Source organism: Astatotilapia calliptera, chromosome 8 (assembly GCF_964374335.1).
Source record: "Astatotilapia calliptera chromosome 8, fAstCal68.1, whole genome shotgun sequence".
NCBI lineage: Eukaryota > Metazoa > Chordata > Actinopteri > Cichliformes > Cichlidae > Astatotilapia > Astatotilapia calliptera.
The window spans coordinates 21506174-21521481 of NC_137429.1; the positions used below are offsets into that span (position 1 = coordinate 21506174).

General features: G+C 40.2%; 1 protein-coding gene across 1 annotated transcript in view; it reads left to right on the forward strand.

The window, feature by feature from the left end:
- The window catches only part of shisa9a (shisa family member 9a), a 62645-nt gene that overhangs the window by 13437 nt on the left and 33900 nt on the right, over positions 1-15308 (forward strand). The gene's annotated exons all lie outside the window — the stretch shown is intronic.

The window sequence follows — 15308 nt, forward strand, 5'->3', positions numbered from 1 at the left end:
AATATTTTAGAGTGCTATAAAATTGGATATTCAAGCTTCCCAAGAAAATGCTTGCAGTATGATGTACCTATCCTGTGTTGGTCTGCATGCATCTTAAAAAAACACTCTTATTTCAACCACAGTATAGTTAAATACAGCTAAATAACTCATTATTGTTTAGGTGTGGAAGGGGAATTGACTTAAAAACAGTATGATGATGAGGAGCTGGGATGAGGTGGGTTGCACAGCAGCTTGCAGATGTAGCAGCAACGATGGACTGGATGAACAGCTGTAATGATGTAGCCTTGTATGAGATTAGTGACTTGAATGTGTAGAGATGTCAGCTGATGTGGTCTGGCTTGACTGGATGAACTAGCTCAGGGGTAGTCAACTCCAGGCCTCGAGTGCAGGTTTTAGATACCACCCTGGGTCAACACACCTGAATCAAATGATTAGTTCATTGTCAGGCCTCTGGAGAACTTCAAGAAATGCTGAGGAGGTGATTTAGCCATTTGAATCAGCTGTGTTGGATCAAGGACACATCTAAAACCTGCAGGGCACCGGCCCTCGAGGCCTGGAGTTGCCCACCCCTGAACTACCTGAACACATGCTATGATCATCATGTGCAATATCAGTTTCAAAGCTGATAGTTTGGATTCCTTCTTTCCAACAACAGTCTTTGGTCGTTTGGTAGATCTGTATATCTAACACTTGCATTTGGATTGTTTTCCTTCATTTTCATTGACCGCTGTGATTTGTCTCATACATATTTGCAAATGGACCATTTCAGCATCTTCTCGTCAGATTCAGATCACAGGCATGACACTGTGTCTGCACACAAAGCAACTTAATGAGCTTTATAATCCCAACATGCCTTATCTTATTGGAAAATCAGTGAGCACACTGATTTAAGTGGCAGCCCAGTAACGTCTAATATACTCCAGCCTTCCTGTGATAAAGTATTCAGTTTATATTTAGTTCTGTCATGAGTAGAAATGAACTGCATGCAAATGCAATACTTTCCTTGAGTGTCTGCCTGACAACCTAATCGTAGAAGTTTGCATGTCTTTCCACATAGGATAATTATCTCCAATTTCACAAGAAAGGTACTTTTTTTACTATACAGAAATGGAAATTGCACAAAGTTCTGCAGTGAGTGGAGGGATGTGACAGAAGCATAAAGGAGAGGAATCTAGAGGGAGACGCACCTTAGATGTCACTGTCAACCTCACCAACAGGCAGCGATTGAATCAGTCCTCCCAAGGAATCTTGGGAAATGGAAGCAGAGGGGATCTGAAAGTGCTTTCTTTCCTCTTTTTCTGATATGCAGAGCCTGCACAAGTGCGAAAGACTGAGCAGAAAGAGACAAATAAAGTAACAGAACAAAAACGAGAGGAGAAGAATGCAAGAGCAGAAGCAAAGATGAGAAAAGAATGAATGTGGTAAAAAAAGACAGCAAGACTGTAGTTGACAGCTGACGTGTGAGGAAATCTATATCTGAGACCATCGATCTTTTTAAGCCTTGCCTGGTATGAAAGTGGAAAGACACAGAGCAGATAGGATTCAGACAAAGCTCCCTACTGCACTTCACGTCCAAGAACACAGTGGTAACATTTCTCTGTTGTGGCAATGTGGCTTCGGCGTTTTGACATTCATTTACTCCTGAATTGGTCGAAGTCCCCATTTGCTTTCGCATTGGCCATTTGGTTTCATGTCAAGTGTGAACAAACAGTATTGATGTCACTGCAAAGGGTTTATCAGACTTTTATAGCTTGCAGGTAGATGTTGAGGGCTCCCTCACTGGTGGTCAGTGAGAAAACTGTGATAATAACAATCATATTGGTAACACATAGGGGTTAATTTTCTGTCAGAAGTAATAGCTGAAGTGTTGGGTGGAGGGGGGGCATCCATTGGTTACTTAGCAACCTTTTGAAATAGGCATACTATCCATCCATCCATCCTCTTCTGCGTACCCTTTCAGGGTCGCGGGGGAGCTGGAGCCTATCCCAGCAAACTGGCAAACTAGAAAATACAGTGTTTTCCTGCATATGAACTCTTTAAAACTATACAAAATGAACTTTGTTCAGGGGCTTTCGAAGTTATAATCACCAAGTACTAAAGTAGCCATCACATAAAAATGCAAACATTATTTCTAATGTGATTAATTTGGTGCTTTTTTACTGTTACATTCTGACATCTGTTATAATTGTCACAGTCAGGAAGGTTTAGTAAATTAGGATGGCTAAAAGTAAAAAACAAAGTTTCTTATTCTGTGCTGCTGCTATCATAATATAACATGACCTTCTGATGAAGGAAATTTACACTATTGCTGACTACATACAATGTTACCAGGGTACACCTTTTGCCTGGGGGGATGACTTTGAGAGCTTTGAATGAATTATTTGAGATCATCAAATTTTGAAAAGGTCTCCTTGAAAAGAAGAGTGAAGTTAGCAACCCAAGGAAATCTTGTTTACTTGGAAAAATAACTATACCACTTTATAAATACTTTTGAAATAAGGAGAAATAATCTACTTTGAGAGGTGTGGAAAGAAAAAGGGTAAACAGAGCAGGACTATCCTTTATTGAATAAATACAAGTTGTAATTGTGAGTTGTCACAGTTTGCATTTTGCAAAAGGACAATATCTTTCTTTGCATGCATACATATCAAATAGGGCTGCCACAAACGATTATTTTGATAGTCGACTAGTCACCGATTATTTTTGCTCTTATATAACTATCATTAGCTTACAGCTTTAAGTGTTTAAGGTATATGCTTACTAAAAATAAAGACAAGATGATAGTTTATAAAATTTTAATGAAATTTGCAGATTGTTTCGGTGGAGTTTAATAAACGCAGCCGTCTGCTCCTTGCTATCTAAAATATAACAGGACACCGGAGTATATTCTCCAGCATCTCACACTTCTGATAATCAGTTGTCTACTTGACGTCTCCGAAAACGTCGGAGCGCTTTTGAAAATATGTGGTGTCTTCATAAACTGAGCAGATATTTGAGGTTTACACAGCTACATTCTCACCTGAAAATATGTTAAACGTTTATTTTGTGACCCAGAAAGAATAATAAGAGTAACATTAAAACTAACTAGCTGCCGCCATTGTTGGAAACTAAGCAGGGCCGCGCTATGAATTCTGGGATAGGTTGGGCCTCGAAGCGACCCACCCTTCAAATCTGGGGGGAAAAGGGCGCATTTATCGGCCGCATTTGTCAGAGTCTTCGAATTTGGACAGTCTTTGTGGTGTTGCTGTAATGTAATCGGCCTACAAATAAGTGCACAGGAGGATGCAGTTCATAAATTTGGACACAGTTACGATACCGGACACTGCTTCTTCTTCTTCAGGGTTTAACAGCAGCTGGCATCCTTGTACATGCAGTGCTGCCATCTTCTGTTTCAGTCCGTTATTACACTCTTAAATCCTACTACTTATTCTTGTGTCTTTCGGGATCTTAAAGAGCTTCAAATGATGTGTCAACTATTAAATTAATCGTCGACAATTTTGATAGTCGACGTAATCGTGACTAGTCGACTAATCGTGGCAGCCCTAATATCAAGTCAATCCAGCTTTGACTTTTACAGCCTCTATAACATTAGGAGAAAACAGCAAAGACTTTCCTATTAGTGATACAGGGACAGGAAGGAGGGTCTTAAAATGTAACAATTTTGTATCAAATAAAAACTCTTAACTCTGAGGGACAGTTACAGAAACTTATATCATTTCGGAAATTTTTGGGAGGCCGTTGGTCCCATTTATGAAATTTGCTTTATTGGTAGTTTTGCATGTTGCAATCCTGATTGCTGGTTCCCCAAAAGTTGATTCTGTCCATCTGAACATAGCGCTTTCATTGAAAATCCATCTTGCAAACCTGATTCCTTAACTTTTCATCTCTCATGCAAGTGACAAAACATTTCTCCCACTTAAAACGCTACAAACAGATGGACAGAACAAACTTCCTGCCGAATCCTTACCTTATTTAGCACGGTGGCATGGTGGTTAGCACTGTTGCCGCACAGTGAGTTCTGATGGTGAGTTCAATTCCACCATCAGGCCAGGGTCTTTCTGTGTGGAGTTTGCATGTTCGTGTTTGTGTGGGTTCTTCCCGGGTACTCCGGCTTCCTCCCACATTCCAAAGACATGCAGTTAGTGGGGATAGGTTAATTAATTAATCTAAATTGCCCATAGGTGTGAATGTGAGTGTGAATGGTTGTTTGTCTCTGTGTGTTAGCCCTGTGACAGACTGGCGACCTGTCCAGGGTGTACCCCACCTCTCACCCTGTGACCGCTGGGATAGGCTCCAGTGCCCCCCGCGTCCCTGAAAAGGATAAGCGGAAGCGAACGGCTGGATGGATAGAAGCAGGTAGTTTTTCATTTTGCAAACCTGACAACGCAAGGGATTGAATTAATTCCATCATTATCATATAGTAACAATGTCACAACATGTTAAAGCATCAACCAATATCAACTTAACATCATGTTAATACCACAAATCAGTCTCTAAACATACTAATGCACAGATATATGATTTTACTGCTAGCAAGTTATCATTTTGTTATTAATATATTGCTATACTATTGTATCACATGTGCCTGAGCTTTATTTCTACATTATTGCCCCCAGTTTCTGTATCTTATTACCCAGTAATATACATTTTAATGTAATATCATTCAGCAATAGCCCCTGTTACTTGCATCATCAGTGGTTGCAACTTGGTTGCAGGGGAATTCAATGCGATAAGCCTGTGGGATTGTTACCTCAAGAAAACAAGTCTAAATAAATTAACCCAATTTCATTAGAAAACATGCTTACTTATCTCAAGGTAAAGGCATTAAAAAAAACTGCAAGTGCAGCCATTCTTGACTTCAACCGAAATCCCAGATTAATAAAAGAATTCATAAAATTGCCCAGCAGCTTTTGCATGGCTAGAGATGCGAAATATTAACTATGAAACCTGCATACCAAAAGGACTTTACGTAAGAAATATAGAGAAACTCAATTTAGAAAGCTAATATTCTTGCATTAACTTTCAATGGAGATACTGTGATAACATTTGTGGATATGGCGCGAGCCTAGATTATCTAACCGCATTATTTAGAAGGAAAACTTAAAGTGGTTACACCTGAAATGTTGGTAATAATTTACCATTGTACGGAAAAGTTGTGCAAGCGCAATTAAGGCAAATGTGTTAAGACTAGAAGAAAGTTTAACCAAGAATGTTTGTCCCAAATCCTTCCAAAATTCCTACCTTTAAATCATTGCCATCGGTGCCACACATGAATACTTTTTCTGTGATCAGAAAGGACACATGCAACATTTAAAAAGCACCTTTTATTATTATCTGACAGTAGTTAAAATAATACAAAAATAAGGCAATAAGAAAAATGGATAAAAGCACCCAGAGGTTTCTTTGCAAATCACGGAAGTATCGGAAGCAGTGACAGAGTGGCATTTGATTTAATTAATAAAAGTAGTAGAATATCGTTCAATTAATCTACTCTCACAGTAAAAGTTGGTACAGCTTTGTTTTCATGCATTAGTGAAATGTTACTAAGGTGAGAAGAAAAAGCAATCTTGGCGACGAGACATGCATACTGGCATCTCTGTTAAAGTGAATTAGTAATGATTCAACCTCATGTGTGAATCACCACTAATAACTTAGATTTCACGCACGATACACGATGATGGAGAAACAGAAAAACAAAAAGTAACAACCTTTTGTTTTCATGTGATAACTGAATAATTTGTTATTGATTCAAGAAAACAAGCTTTATTATCTGCGATTGCAAGTCAAATTAAGTTGTTATCACGGAAAGTGGTGTTACCTGAAGACAAATGTAGAAATTAGCCAATCGTCACAAGATGGAAACACTAAAAAGTACTGAAAGAAAGGCCATTCTTAGCTTCTTATAAAACCCAATTCGACTCTTTATGCAGTCTTAAGTTGTCATTTTGTCCCTCAAGTCCAACTTACATCCTTGTCGGAAGGTCTCTGATTTTTCCCATTTTCTCTTTTTGTTGTCAAAGGGCACACGTGAATGCTGGGTGTGTTAGTGCGGCTTTACGCTCTTTGTAGTTTGGGTGGACCTAGACTCTTCTGCCTGTCTGTGCGTCATGTTGTTTCAGCATCGTATTGAATTTCATCTAGCTGTACCTGAGTCACGGACTCCAGCTGTATGTTTGTATCGATTTTAATCTGCTCCCTCAATACATTCCCGCCACCAGCTACTTCCTCTTTCCACATATCATACTTCTTCCTTTCTCATCCTCTCCCCCTCTCTGATTGTGTAGATTGTTTCACAGGGCCCTACCATGCTATAAGATCAAGAAGAAAGCCATAAATGATGTATAAGTCATTCCATGCAACAGTGCCCTCACAACAAATTAGATTTATGTATGAGGGCCTCCCTTGACCCAGAGTATCTATTTCCTGGTACTTTGCTAAATTACATTGCTTTTTACATTTATTTATTTATCTCTTTGGCCATTTCTACAAGAATTATTATGACCTTTAGCTAGTTTTTAACATCAACAAACTAAGCAACTGTGAGAACAAGTGCATATAAAACGTGATCTTGTGGTTCTCAGCTTTAGATTTAGGTTTAAACTGTCCCCCAGTAAGAAAATTGAGTCTGTAATATGGGTGTAATGTCATAAAAATATCTCAATTTAATCCAAAACACGATGTTTTTCCTCTCCCTAACTAATTAGGTTTGGTGCTCTAAACTGTAGTCCCAATGGCCCAACAAACAATATGATTGTTTAGTTGGAGGACTTGCTGAAACAGAGCAATGAGCTTGTTGTATGTGCTCGAATAAATAAAATAAATAAATAAAGCCATAGCTTGTGAGCTAATTACTTAAGACTGAATCATCTGTCTCTACTGACAAGCAAAAGAAAACATGCAAAAGTAATAAAAATGCTACAACCTCATTTATAGTTGATTCTGTCCCCACTGTTTGGAAGCCAGTCTCGGTTAGGCTAAGGAGCAATCTTCGGAGCTGAAAAATGAAGCCAATGTCATAGTCTTAAAGAGTACAGTTTCTCTAGGTGGCACTCTTGGCTGTTTCCAAAAGGGTGTCAATATCAGTAGATTTTAGTATATTATCAGTCCATTATTTGCACCAATTAGCATATATGTTTGCCCCTACAGTTTTTTACTGTAGCTTGCTAACCTAGCATGATGGGTTTAGCTAATAACTTAGCACTTCAATCTTTCATCCACATAACTTTAGTCTAAAAAAGCTCTTCAAAATGTAATCAAAAATAACCAAATGGAAAACCGTCAAATTGTTTTTATGTTTATTTCATAAGATTGGGGAAATTAAACCCAGCCATATGTAACCATAACTAGCTAACCATAACTCATCCTAGCTTCATCTTTTGTAACATAAAAATAAAAATATCATCTTTGTCATTACATGTATGTGATAAGCTCTAAGAACCATGCCGTGGCACCTGTTAGCTTAAACTGCAGTCTTGTACCACAAATTCCATTAAAGATCAATTATGACTGTCATTTATAAGCAAATCAGCCAGAGCAGGCAAACAGCTCAGCTAATATTAGCTCAATTAGCTAGTTGGCTGCAGCTATAATTTACAATTTTTCTTTCACTGTATACATTTTAGTGTTGTTATAAACCTTACAAACAAATAGGTTGTGAGGCAGTCCACAAAAATAAGAAAAAGAAACAAAGCAAAATGCAGGGGACGGCCTATCAGAGCTGCCCGTGTACATTATGACTTGCTGCTATATAAATAAAACTGGACTCAAATTAACAGCTGTTTGCAATGACAGTCGTAATTATCTTAAAAAACATGCTGCGCAGTACACATCTGCAGCCTGCCACATATGCAATAGTTCTAAAAAGAAGCTCAAAGACATTGGCTCTGGCTGTACAGTCGGAGCAACCCAAGAGTGGAGGTTTTCATACCAAGTGGTTGCCTTATGATTAAATTTGCAGCATGTTTTAAAGTTTTATAGAATACTATTGGTTTGAATATCAATATACAGTCCGGAGACTACTGGCCTGCTTTTCCAACCACTAGTCTGGCTACCACCATTACCATCTCAGCATCAGCTCTGTCATGAATTATTTATCTTTTCTGATTGCATTTGCCAATGAACATCTCAGGTTTCTCCATCACCACGTCCACACTCCCACACTGTCTACCCATCTGTGTTTGATGGAATTCCTCGACTGCTTTATCCACGAGCGTGGCCACTGCGGCAACATTTGTTTATAGCGGCGCTTATTTATTTTTCTGGGATGATTTAGTAACAGCAGGCACAGGGCACACAAGTTGATGGAGGTAATAAGCAGGGGAGAGAGAAAGGAAGATGGAAGCCAGAGAGAGGGGGGAGAGAGAGAAAGACAGAGTGAAGCTAGCTAAACCATGTTTTTATGGAGGATAATTTTCCTCCCCAGAAGGCAGTGATTGGCATTAATTACCTAACAGGTGCTAACAGCGATGAATCTCATAATTAACCAGTTTAGATTTAGTTCATTTGGAAAGACATGAGAACGAGGCTGTGGGTGGAGACGAGAATGTGTGTGTGTGTGTGTGTGTGTGTGTGTGTGTGTGCGCGTGCTGTAGTGTGTCTGAATGCATAGGAAATAACAGAAGTGAGAGACAAAGTGAAAGATTATGCCAGCCAGACATATACAGGATAGAGGTACTTTAAATCTGCATGCGAGTGAATGGTGAGTGTCTGGTTGAAGTTTTCTGTTGCTTTGCAGGATTCATATTGCTGTTCTCATTTGATCCTCTGAACCACAAGCTGCAGTATTCTTGTTCACACCATTCTTATGTCAGTATATCAACAAATCAGCTGCACTTAAAAAGTCAAACTATTTCAAAGATGGAAGAATCAACAAGCCTGTTGCACTTTGCCATTTCCAACGTTCACTAGACTGAATTCTTACAGCAAATAACTGATCGAGAACTTAAATGTCCAGCAACATGATGTAACTACTGGAAGTCAGTTTGGAGACAAATTACTGCGACTATGCATAACAAGCTTGCATTCTTGTTGATTTGAAATGTGTGTTTCAAAGACAGGGACCAGGTATGTGACCACTTGCTGTTAGTTGCAGCCTTTAAAGTGACTTTGATGCATCAAGACAGCAATAAAATAGCAAAGAATTGGAGTTTCAGTTTGCAGGTCAGTTTGGCAATTATGTGGAATCTGTTTATGATAACATGACGATTAACTGTGACAAATGGGCAAAAATCACAAACCTGTTGCCGACTGCTACAAACCTATTGTCATCTACATTCACATGTAATACTTACAATTCAGCCAGAAAAAGCCAGAAAATTCAGAAATTCCTCCACAAATGGTGATTTAGTTGCTGCAGGACAGCACTTTACCTGCAATAGGTGTTATACAAGCATCCTTTTACATACGAATACAATCAGAATACAACCAGTTGAGTTCTGAATTGCAAAAAGAAGCGTTGCAGTTGCACTCATCAGCGAATACGAACTCAGATTGATTGCAGGGTGTTGGAAGTCTGAGTGTATATCAATTTTCAATTCTCTTTAAGAGTTATTGCAGTCAATCCAAGTAAGATGGTAGTGGTTTGAGGACCGGTTGTCTCTTACCAGAAAACCTTTAGTGCGACTTTACTTTACCGTGACTCAGCTGTAAGTAGACAGTGTTTGTTACTTATTGATCTGAAAGAAATAATGGCAACTAAATATCATTTTGTGAACCTTCTCTGCATCAGTGGAAGAGGCTTTCTGCCTCCTCTAGCTGGTTATATTTGTTGATTTTAGTGTTACACCTGTTATGAGCTTATCCTCCGTGATATATCACACCTGCAGGAGATCCAAATAGCCACCGAGAGAAATAAAAACACTGTCCAGTGAGGGTTTGGTATCTCAGTCCTGACCATTTGTTTCACTGGAAAGTGGACCCAGCACCAAGCAGAGTGTGAGGCAAAAAGGTCCCGATCTCAACATAGATGGCGCCCTTATTCTACAGTTATAGTTATAGTGCTTCCTAATGATGAGATAAAGCAAAAAACTTGCCTATTACCACTTTAAGCTGTATTTGTTATTCATGCATTATTTATATTGGAAGTCAGAATTTACTTGCAAAGCTTGCTGGACTGCATTTTATTTGATTAAGACTGCTAAGCAACAACTGCCACCCTATGCACAGGCGTCTTACGTGCTTTTAATGTGCTATTAGTTGAGACATTTAAGCTGATTGCAAAAGACTTTAAGTAGATTTGAATTGTTAATGAAAACCTCTGCAAACTCAAAGACTATTCTATAATATTATTTTGTAGCTTGCAGCCAACAATGAATTTACTACCATAGAATGTTGTTTTTTGCTTGCTGTGCATGCTGTTTCATGTTAGCATAGTCTACATTTTGTCAATGCTGTGCCTTTAGTTTTTGTGGATTTTTAGAGACGCCTTCAAATAAACCAGCAGCAAGAAAGCTACTTGTGCCTGCCTGTGCTTCATGGAAATATAAATCTAGCTGTACGTGTGTGTTACTTGTTGGAATGTGCAATCTCCCCATGAAAGTGATTGTCCCTTACATGCCTCAGGGCTAGTTTTGAAGGCCCTCTGGCAGTTCAGGCATTGCCTAGCAGGATAGGGGGCTGCATTTGAGGAGGGGTGGGTCACCCATATGGGGATTTCCTTATGACCCAATTATAACCCCCATGCTGTTACACAGAATCCATCTCTTGCCTGCCTGCCTTCCTGCTCTGCAGCATTCGTCAGGCAGATGGAAGTGTCTTTGTCTGCTCGCACCGGTTCCCTCACGCTCCCTGTTGCCAAGGCACAGAGCGGTGGAGAAGAGCCGACAGTTACACTGCCACTCTGCAGGATCATTGCCTTGCACATACCCTTGCATGAATGGCATCACATGGCATTCAGCGGATCCTTGTGCATGAAATAAAGGCACATGGAAGCGCGAAGGCATTCACGCGGAAAAATCCGCTTTAAACTGTTGCATAAATGGACACTCGCGAGTGCAAACACCCGTGTGACAAAAGAGCGCTCATTCGCTGGAGCAGATGTGCAATAGCATGTGCACGCTTACACTACGTCTAGCTGCACCCATCAATATACGCTGCTATTTCTGCTTTTCTTTGTACAGTTCTTACACAAAGACACAGTGACACACAGGCACATTTATACGCTGACAAAACACAATGACGCACACACACACACAGAGTACACTTTGCACCCTGCCAATGCTTGTCTTCCCTTGCTTACAAATGGAGCGAGGCAGCCGGTCTTCCTTCAGTAACCTACTTTTTCTCTCGCCTCTCCGTTTTCGCTTGGCTCTCTGAGGAAGTGTGGATGTCGTGCTTGGTTTGACTTCTTCGGCGCAGGCCATCGATAAGCTCTGCTTTTAGTTTGTGTTGCCAATAGCAGAATGTCACCGTGGCATCTTTGTGGATGAGGAGACGGGTCCTGCGGTGAAATGTGGGACTCACTTGCGGGCTAATATCCTCCCTCGGAGCAGGGAGATCCCTCAGGACCACTCCAAGCTTCCTGAAACAATATTCCTCACTTCGTAAATGTGACATCTTTAATAACTGTGAGGAGAAAGGTATCAGATGCCCTGGTAAGTACACAAGTGTAGAGGAAAGCATGCTGACTCGTTCCCTCTCTGTTTGAGCTGCTAAGACACAAAAAAGAAGCAGAGACGGGCAGATAAATACTCAGGATGCTTCTGACAACAGATGGACCGAGAGAGCAGAGGACTGTGAGAGGAGGAGGAGGAGGAGGAGGCTCTCTTCGCAGTGAAAGAGAAGACAGATAAACAGGTACACAAATAAACAGGCGCATGGGTAAGAGTGTGTTGCCTACCATGTGCTGATATCAGACAGGCATATGGCCACAACACAGAGGCAGCGATAGAGAAGAGATCACTGTAAACACCGAGGCTCTCAATCTGGCCCTGCAGCAGCCCTTTTTTAATTCTTTTGCTAAACTAATGCTACATGAACACTGCAGCATCCATTCACAGTGACTTTAAGGAAATTACGCTTCGACTACGCAGCCAAGTGCACGCACAAACCACAACATATCGCAGCCACGGCGAAGTGGAAGAGCCCCCCGTCACATTGCCCCCGGAGAGCAGAACAGATGGCAAAAATTTGTGTTTTTAGCTAGTGCGGGAAAGGGCCATGAGATGAAAGGCTATTATGCACCCTTGCCTTGATTCGCTCCATTATTCATACGTTGTCTTGTGGCTTTTTTTTTTTGCAGAACACATGCAAAACATGAAAAAGCTACAAGGACGAGAAATTAGCTGGATTCTGTTGCTTTTTGGAAACTTCCGAAGGCCATAAAGTTCTGAGTCTGCGATCACAAGACACATTATATCTGTAGATTATGATTTTCAAGCGTTATTTTTTGTCCTTGATGTCTTTACTTTATTTGTTGAGCAAAAAAATCAAAGAAACACTTGCTAATATCACTCTAGGATGGATTAGACTGTGTGCAGTCCTTTTTTTTGTTTGAGTCAAACAATTACTGTCATGCTTTTCTCATCCCACTGCTGCTCGCTGCAGGAAATCTGCTCTGTGAGAGGAAAGCTGCCCTCTCCTCTGCCTTGTCTTCGCAGGCCAAGAAAAGTCCCACACAGCTGTGCTCTGATGCTTAAATCTGCCAGGGATTCAGCCCAAGGGCCAGGTGCAGCAGACTAAAGCTTTTAAACATAAAGCTTCTCTTTAGCAGAGCCAGTGGAACAGACTTTGGGTCAGAGACCGCAGGAGGAGGGGGGCTGAAATTTCAGAGGTTACACTTAATTAAACATTGTCAGCTTGCAAAACCTCGGTTCCTTTCTGTTTGCAGGATTAAGTGTTAAGGTGAGGAAAGTATCACGAATCAGCTACCAGCCTAACAACAATTAATATGTCTAGATTAAGGCCTTCATGATTGCAAAAGCTTTAACATAGATCTTACTGCCGTTATTCAGGGTGTTTTAGAGGCTTTTCTTTCTGTTTTGAATATATTCTAGTGATGTGTTTTCCTGTCTAATTTGACAATGAGAGAAATTAAACCTTAGTGAAAACCAAAGACCTCACCACAGCACAGATGGATGTGTTTTTTGTCAGACCTTCCTTGCCTCCATAATGTCAGCTTTTCTCAAAGTTTCACAGATTGTACTTTTTAGGTTTCAGAGAGAATTTAAGGTCAGGTTTCCTATGCGTGGGGATCAAGATGTGTAGTGAAATATTAGTGGTGGAAAGGCATAGATTTGTTTTATAGCTGCATATGTATTTGCAGGAGTTTTCCTTCTAGGCTGTGGGTTGAAATGTTTCTGGTAGCCACTTTACTAAAACCTTGCCTTTTTTCAGGACAACAAGTTGACAGTGAAACTATATTAATCACACAGAATCAAGTTCTTGTCAAACGTTTGAGAAATAGCTCACAACATAGATCTAATGTTCGTTTTAAACACAGCGGTCCTTACCTTTGAAAATAATCTCTCCTCTTCCTATCATGTCCTGTCTTTCTTACATTTTTGTCCATCTCTGAGTGTCGGACATTAATCTTTTTTTCTACTCCTGGGAAATACAGCAGCTTTACATTAGCTAGCAGACACATTCTATGACAATAAGTTTGTTCGGCTGATCATATTTGTTGAGCTATTTAAAAAGTTGGATTTGAAATTACCTGCTACTTAAAAAAGCAAAAAACCCTGCTCACTTTGTTTATGCTCACTTCTCTTCTGGCTAGCTAGATGCTGAAATACCGCAGACACAACTTTATTACATGTGCACGGTGAACATGGGAAGTGTTGAAGGTGTAAATAAGCCACAAGATGTCATTATTTTCTTATTACTGAGCAAGTATTTCCGTGTCATCAGTTACAGTGAGTGGTTTTGCAGTTTGAACTTGGATGGATGACTCAGTTACTGAAGCTCAAATCTACCTACAGGTACAAATAAACTAACCTGAATCTGAATTCATCCAAAAACAAACAAATATAAAATCCAGAGAACTTAACCTCTTAAGCCCCAACACCCCCTGATACGGGGGCAAAAGGCAGGAGATCAGCATGGGGCTTATTAAAAAGTCTCAGTTTGGCTGGCAGATTATTGCACCCTACAGTAATCAACTTTCATGTATATTTTTCCTTTTCTTTAATTGTACATGTTAGCTAACATATTGAAAAATATCATATATACCAACAATGTCATTCAGGAGTCAGTCTTTCCTTTGACTTTAACAAATATACAAGCATCACACGGCATGCAGAAAAAACATCAGGCGCTCTTTTAAATTGAAATGGTGTGGTTGCACAGCAACAGTAAATTTGTAAACAACTGAATAGTCAGAATCTATTGGTAAATAAATAAAGTTTTCTATTCTTCGACGCACAACCGTTACAAATACATTCCAGGGTCACGTGATCGATGTGTTTGCAGTAAAGCACCTCTTCTTTAGATGAATCCTGTAATCCCAGCTACCTGGATTCCTTCATTGAAGGTTGCCCCCACCTCCTGGACCCCATGCAACCACCTCGGTCCTTCAGTGTCACATTAGAGATTTTGCTCCAGCATAAGAAAAAATGGATTCTCCTTCAGCTGCCTCAGAAACATATCCTGAAAATCTATGCTCATACTGTATTGTTATTGTCAGACTGCAAATAACAAGCTGTGCATGCAAAGGTACTTGTAAGAATCTATTGATACCAATTTCATTATCTGTTCTTCTTATAGCACCATTGATTTCCCTACTGATTCCCGATTGCCTTTCTCTGTATGGATTGTGGCCGCCTCATGCTTATTAGCCTTACTTAGTAAATCTGGCTCTTTAGTCTCAAGAGAAGCCTCAGGATCAGCATCAGGGTTATTTTTTCCAAACTTTGGAAAGTCAAAGCCTGAATCTTACTCCTTATGACAAGCGAACTGAACTTCATGTGTAAAAATCAATGAACTGCCCTTTAATTCTGCTGTAACCAAAGGCTCCGCAGTACAATACTGCACACTGGGCTTTTGCTACAATTATAAAACTAATCCCAGCTAAATATCACATTCCTTCAGTTTAATCGCATATCTTTTAATTTACTTTTGTCAACATAAATACCACAGCTGCTTGACAGATCCTTCCGAGCAACTGTTGGAAAGCAGTGTCATGTCTGTCTCTCTCTCGGTAGGTTCTGGGTCGGCACTGCTGACATGTTGTCGGAGTGTCAGCCCCCCATGGAGACGCACATCATTATCATCACCATCTTCCATTGCCTCCCTCCCGATCTGTCTGACTCTGTCTTGCTTTGTCTCTAACAGCGTGTTGCCCTCAGTTGATAGAGCGGCAGCCCCACTGCTGA